Genomic DNA, 7,949 nt, shown 5'->3' with positions numbered 1-7,949 from the left:
CACTAAGGTTAACCAGCACTCAACCAACCACTTAGACTAAGTCTTCACTAAGGTCAACCAGCACTCAACCAACCACTTGGACTAAGTCTTCACTAATGTCAACCAGCACTCAACCAACCACTTAGACTAAGTCTTCACTAAGGTCAATCAGCACTCAACCAACCACTTGGACTAAGTCTTCTCTAAGATCAACCAGCACTCAACCAACCACTTAGACTAAGTCTTCACTAAGGTTAACCAGCACTCAACCAACCACTTAGACTAAGTATTCACTAAGGTCAAGCAGCACTCAACCAACCACTTGGACTAAGTCTTCACTAAGGTCAACCAGCACTCAACCAACCACTTAGACTAAGTCTTCACTAAGGTTAACCAGCACTCAACCAACCACTTGGACTAAGTCTTCACTAAGGTTAACCAGCACTCAACCAACCACTTAGACTAAGTCTTCACTAAGGTCAACCATCACTCAACCAACCACTTGGACTAAGTCTTCACTAAGGTCAACCAGCACTCAACCAACCACTTAGACTAAGTCTTCACTAAGGTCAACCAGCAATCAACCAACCATTTAGACTAAGTCTTCACTAAGGTCAACCAGCACTCAATCAACCACTTAGACTAAGTCTTCACTAAGGTCAACCAGCACTCAACCAACCACTTAGACTAAGTCTTCACTAAGGTCAACCAGCACTCAACCAACCACTTAGACTAAGTCTTCACTAAGGTCAACCAGCACTCAATCAACCACTTAGACTAAGTCTTCACTAAGGTCAACCAGCGCTCAACCAACCACTTAGACTAAGTCTTCACTAAGGTCAACCAGCACTCAACCAACCACTTGGACTAAGTCTTCACTAAGGTCAAGCAGCACTCAACCAACCACTTGGACTAAGTCTTCACTAAGGTCAAGCAGCACTCAACCAACCACTTGGACTAAGTCTTCACTAAGGTCAAGCAGCACTCAACCAACCACTTGGACTAAGTCTTCACTAAGGTCAACCAGCACTCAACCAACCACTTAGACTAAGTCTTCACTAAGGTTAACCAGCACTCAACCAACCACTTAGACTAAGTCTTCACTAAGGTCAACCAGCACTCAACCAACCACTTGGACTAAGTCTTCACTAATGTCAACCAGCACTCAACCAACCACTTAGACTAAGTCTTCACTAAGGTCAATCAGCACTCAACCAACCACTTGGACTAAGTCTTCTCTAAGATCAACCAGCACTCAACCAACCACTTAGACTAAGTCTTCACTAAGGTTAACCAGCACTCAACCAACCACTTAGACTAAGTATTCACTAAGGTCAAGCAGCACTCAACCAACCACTTGGACTAAGTCTTCACTAAGGTCAACCATCACTCAACCAACCACTTAGACTAAGTCTTCACTAAGGTTAACCAGCACTCAACCAACCACTTGGACTAAGTCTTCACTAAGGTTAACCAGCACTCAACCAACCACTTAGACTAAGTATTCACTAAGGTCAACCAGCAATCAACCAACCACTTAGACTAAGTCTTCACTAAGGTCAACCAGCACTCAATCAACCACTTGAACTAAGTCTTCACTAAGGTCAACCAGCACTCAATCAACCACTTAGACTAAGTCTTCACTAAGGTCAACCAGCACTCAACCAACCACTTAGACTAAGTCTTCACTAAGGTCAACCAGCACTTAACCAACCACTTAGACTAAGTCTTCACTAAGGTCAACCAGCACTCAACCAACCACTTGGACTAAGTCTTCACTAAGGTCAAGCAGCACTCAACCAACCACTTGGACTAAGTCTTCACTAAGGTCAAGCAGCACTCAACCAACCACTTGGACTAAGTCTTCACTAAGGTCAAGCAGCACTCAACCAACCACTTGGACTAAGTCTTCACTAAGGTCAACCAGCACTCAACCAACCACTTAGACTAAGTCTTCACTAAGGTTAACCAGCACTCAACCAACCACTTAGACTAAGTCTTCACTAAGGTCAACCAGCACTCAACCAACCACTTGGACTAAGTCTTCACTAATGTCAACCAGCACTCAACCAACCACTTAGACTAAGTCTTCACTAAGGTCAATCAGCACTCAACCAACCACTTGGACTAAGTCTTCTCTAAGATCAACCAGCACTCAACCAACCACTTAGACTAAGTCTTCACTAAGGTTAACCAGCACTCAACCAACCACTTAGACTAAGTATTCACTAAGGTCAAGCAGCACTCAACCAACCACTTGGACTAAGTCTTCACTAAGGTCAACCAGCACTCAACCAACCACTTAGACTAAGTCTTCACTAAGGTTAACCAGCACTCAACCAACCACTTGGACTAAGTCTTCACTAAGGTTAACCAGCACTCAACCAACCACTTAGACTAAGTATTCACTAAGGTCAACCAGCAATCAACCAACCACTTAGACTAAGTCTTCACTAAGGTCAACCAGCACTCAATCAACCACTTGAACTAAGTCTTCACTAAGGTCAACCAGCACTCAATCAACCACTTAGACTAAGTCTTCACTAAGGTCAACCAGCACTCAACCAACCACTTAGACTAAGTCTTCACTAAGGTCAACCAGCACTTAACCAACCACTTAGACTAAGTCTTCACTAAGGTTAACCAGCACTCAACCAACCACTTAGACTAAGTCTTCACTAAGGTCAACCATCACTCAACCAACCACTTGGACTAAGTCTTCACTAAGGTTAACCAGCACTCAACCAACCACTTGGACTAAGTATTCACTAAGGTCAACCAGCAATCAACCAACCACTTAGACTAAGTCTTCACTAAGGTCAACCAGCACTCAATCAACCACTTGAACTAAGTCTTCACTAAGGTCAACCAGCACTCAACCAACCACTTAGACTAAGTCTTCACTAAGGTTAACCAGCACTCAACCAACCACTTGGACTAAGTCTTCACTAAGGTTAACCAGCACTCAACCAACCACTTAGACTAAGTATTCACTAAGGTCAACCAGCAATCAACCAACCACTTAGACTAAGTCTTCACTAAGGTCAACCAGCACTCAATCAACCACTTGAACTAAGTCTTCACTAAGGTCAACCAGCACTCAATCAACCACTTAGACTAAGTCTTCACTAAGGTCAACCAGCACTCAACCAACCACTTAGACTAAGTCTTCACTAAGGTCAACCAGCACTTAACCAACCACTTAGACTAAGTCTTCACTAAGGTTAACCAGCACTCAACCAACCACTTAGACTAAGTCTTCACTAAGGTCAACCATCACTCAACCAACCACTTGGACTAAGTCTTCACTAAGGTTAACCAGCACTCAACCAACCACTTGGACTAAGTATTCACTAAGGTCAACCAGCAATCAACCAACCACTTAGACTAAGTCTTCACTAAGGTCAACCAGCACTCAATCAACCACTTGAACTAAGTCTTCACTAAGGTCAACCAGCACTCAACCAACCACTTAGACTAAGTCTTCACGTCAGTTTGATCTGATGTATCTCAATGTCAGATTTGAGGATCACTGAACAAGATAGAGGAAGGTTTTGAGAAATACATGTGTCTATCAACAAACTAAACAAGACATAGCGCTTCAATAGTTTCTCTATCAACAAAGTCTACTCTGTATATAATGAAAAAGTATCAATAATAGCAAGTCTTCGATTGTTTTTTTGTTCAAATTTCTTTCACGAACTGGTGACACATTGTAAGCATTCTGTTTAGTTTATTTTAACTTGGAGACTCTCAATTTCAGGGATCATCCGCTAAAAATTGAAACATGTTGAAATTTTTGCAGTAAAAACAATTCTTTTGTTAATCAACTGATGAAAAGAAGTTTGTCTTGATCCTTGTAGGTCAGTCAATTAAAGTCAGTCTAGTACATAACTACATTAAAATCAATAATAAACTGCTATTATCTATTCTTTAAAAAAAAATTAGTTCCGGTTTGTAGCCTTCAAAAAAAAGTTTTGGTTTGTTGATTAATAATCAATTCTCTCCTCTGAGGCTTAATTTAAAAAAAAAAGACTTTTTAAGTTTTAATGTTTGTGTAACTAATAACCAAAACGCTTTTTAAAAAATCGCAGTTCAAATAACAACTACTTTAGCAACGTAAAGTATGACCGCCATCCTATTATATACTGTATACTTGGTGCTCTTGCACTTGGCTTGTGACTCTTTTAAATATTTTAGATTAATGTTGATTTGTGTCTTACAGTTGGATACAGTAAATACTCTTCAATGCATCCTCCATAAAAATTTACCAATTACATGTAATAAAAGACACTAATGATTACTAATTATGTAAATTTTTTAAAGCTATACCAATCTATCGCAGATCGAATTGATCTAAGGTTGACAACATTCTTTTCTTTGTTCCATACTGTAGTATCTTGTAACAAGAGAAAGGATTTTATCTTCTTACAATTATTGTATTAGCTGGTGGTCAAACGTAAAAAAAAATATATAATATTTATTGAGCCCTTGATATCATACCTCGAACTAACTCTCTCTCTTTCGTCAATACACCGTTAGGTTACTATAGACAGGTTGTTTTTTTAGTTCTTTGATCATTCAACGATTGTTTGTGTGAGTGTGTGTGTGACAATGTGTGTGTGTATGTTTGTGTGAGTGTGTGTGTGTGACAGTGTGTGTGTGTGTGTGTGAGTGCTTAGCTCTCAATATTGATGGTGGTTATCTTGTCTGTGTATCATGTATCGTAAGATCAAATGTAATCGTCATTAAATAAGCCAAGTAAAAGAAGTCACTTGTCATTAAATTTTTTCTTTGTGCATGAGTTTCACATTAAGCTGTTGTTACTAAGACCACATTTTAACGTATTGGTCATAACATGGTCACTCAATAGCAGTTCAATTTATCCTCTCGGACTTTACAATATAAGCGACGCATGATTTCTATTAAGCCTTTCTCACGGCAAGGACTGTATTTTCAGACCTTGTAGACTCTCGATATTACCTGTGACGTGGTCCTTGTAGACTCTCGATATTACCTGTGACGTGGTCCTTGTAGACTCTCGATATTACCTGTGACGTGGTCCTTGTAGACTCTCGATATTACCTGTGACGTGGTCCTTGTAGACTCTCGATATTACCTGTGACGTGGTCCTTGTAGACTCTCGATATTACCTGTGACGTGGTCCTTGTAGACGCTGTATGTCCTGCTGTGAATCTAAACAAGAAACTTCATACACCAAACCTCCCCCCCCCACTCGAACTAAAGTGAAACAAAACAAATGTTAAGGAGTTAGGGGGTGGGGGGGATGGTACTGTTCTGATGGGGAAGTGTCACGTGGTTGTCAGTGATTTCAAATTTCTTCTTCCAGACTTGAGGCTACATAGCCATTGTTTATTTCAGAAGAGAAAGAGAGAGAGAGAGAGAGAGAGAGAGAGAGATGTGTGGCCAGATAACGACCAAACAACTTTACTCTAGAGCACACCCATATGAGTCCACCCTCTTGATCTTATGGACGTAATCAGTTGATGCTAATTAAACGTTGACGAGGGGGTCGTCTAGTTGTCAACATTTCCAGTCTGTTAAAACCAGGATACAAATACGGAAATACTAACACTTGAAGCATAAACACCTGGAAATTACCTTTAATACCTGACCTACATTCTATTATTAGAAATGACATCGCTAGGCAGAAAAAAAAACAAAATCTTTCCCATGGACCAGGTGAACAATGTCACGTAGCGCCTTTTTGATTCCCCTCCCTCCCCCGTGGCTTTCTAGTGGTTTCGTTTTTTACATTTATTTAATTTAATTGGATAGTTATAAATATCTTTCAAAAATCTAGTTCTCCATAAAATACACTTGTCTAGAGAAACAGCCGCATGAGTTTCACTTAGTTATGTATGTGAAAAATAACAACACAAAAACAACAAGGTTACAAAAGACAGTTTGTGTGGAAACACAAACTCAAAATCGGCCCCCGAAAAGGTCCATCCAGGCAGGCTTCAATATTTTCAGAAAGAACATGCAAATCAAATTATATCAAAGACAAATGAGAGATAAGAATGGAGAAAGAAGGTTAACAGATCTTGTGTAGTGCCCCAACGGTCAAAGGATAGTTGCAAGTGAATGTAAAGTTAGATGTGAACCTGGCCTAACTAGTTCCCCTTTTAGACCTTGTGGTCTATAGGACAGATGATGTAAAGTTCATCTGTTTTTGTGGCCTACGGTTAACGAGGGTGTCATGTAGCCAGCACAACGACCAACCGCCTTTACTTTTCCCCAACTAATGTCAGGTACCCATTAGAGCTGAGTGGACTCAGAGGCGCCCAAAGATTCCAAAGTTGAAAATCCCAGTCTTCACCAGGATTTGAACCCGGACCCCCAGTTCGGAAGCCAAGCGCTTTACCGCTCTGCCACCGCGTCTCGATAGGCCTAACTGATGTCTTATAATTGATCCAAAAAAAAAAAAAATTCCGCAATAAAAAAAATGTTCATACAAATGAAGTTTATAAGATTACTATTTATTTTAAATTAGGTCTAACTTATAATGCATACTAATTAGCTTTTCTCTTTAGAAAACTGCTTGCATAACTGATTTTAAAAATTAGATTTTTCGCTTTCAGAAAAAAAAAAGTAGCCGTTGCATCAGAACTTTGAATGGTCTAAAATATTGTGATGTCGGATTTTCAATATCTTTTCTAGTTTACGAGATCTAAACGGGACGGACGGACAGACGGTCAGACGGACAGACGGACAGACATTTCGCACAAAACTAATAGCGTCTTTTCCCCTTTCGGGGGCCGCTAAAAAAACAAAAACGATCTTCTTCGAATATTCTGATTTAGTCTTATATCTATCATCTATGTATATCATAAATTAGTGACATATTCTAGTTCTATCTAATTTTTCATCTACAATAGGACCAGAGCTACTGTTATATAATAATACAAAGATATTTTTGCTAAAGTCACCCAAACGTGGTGATGTGAAGGCTGTTCTATGGTGTTTGTCTGCCATAAAGTTTTGGGCGTCATTTAAACTAATGAAATAACACAGCAATAGAAATCGAATGTCTTAAACACATTTCACTATAAACATTATGAACATTTTCTTTTACTTCTTCTATAATGTTTGTTTTTCTTTGCATATGTCTTTTTTCTTTTCTTGTATGTTGCAGTCTACAAGTGATTCTCAACGTAGACCACAACTTCTATCTTTTGTCTTCAACGCATGCAAGGTCTTTGGTTAAGGCTTTTTGTAATGCACATTCCATGCAGTTTAATAATTACGATACAAGTGTGATGTCGAGGTCTAAATGTACATTTTCTTTTAACTACAACAAAATAAATCAATCGAATTCAGGGTTAAATTCCACGTTATAATATTATAATTAGGAGGAAGTTTACAATTTGAAAATTTGGAGGCTCCTATGAAACTTCTAATGCAAACTGAAGGAACACATATCAAATCTGTCCATGATAGGGTAAATTCTATCATATATTTTGTTGAACTTAAAATTTTGGTTAAAACGTAGGCCTTCACCTTTAAGACGACTTCATTAATTATAAGATGGCGTCATCATTGACGTCTCTATTTGTTTCTGTTTTCACCCACTATTTATGGTCCCTCTTCCTTGTTGAAATTGAGAAATACACATTAGATTGACATGGAACATCACCCGTCAACAAGCCTGCTCCCAGCTAAAACCCATTCCCTCCCTGCTCTTCTCTGTGTAGAAACCCATGTCTCGCAACGCTCCTTTTGCCCCCCCCCCTCTCCCTTGGAAAACCCCATAGCCATGCCCCCTCTCTAATGTGGTAACTTAATTTTAAAACCATCAAATTTGACCGAAGGATTGGTTACTAGTTCATCATACTGATTTACTTTTTTATACCGAGTACAATCACCTGGGGCTGTCAGCGACTCACATGTAGTCTCTAAAATAGTAGAGGTCAGCATAGGCGGCGCCTTAAACGTTAGGGAAGGGT

Source organism: Biomphalaria glabrata, chromosome 9 (genome assembly GCF_947242115.1).
Source record: "Biomphalaria glabrata chromosome 9, xgBioGlab47.1, whole genome shotgun sequence".
Classification (NCBI taxonomy): domain Eukaryota; kingdom Metazoa; phylum Mollusca; class Gastropoda; family Planorbidae; genus Biomphalaria; species Biomphalaria glabrata.
The sequence above is the reverse complement of the archived record's forward strand: the minus strand, read 5'-3'. Positions refer to the sequence as shown.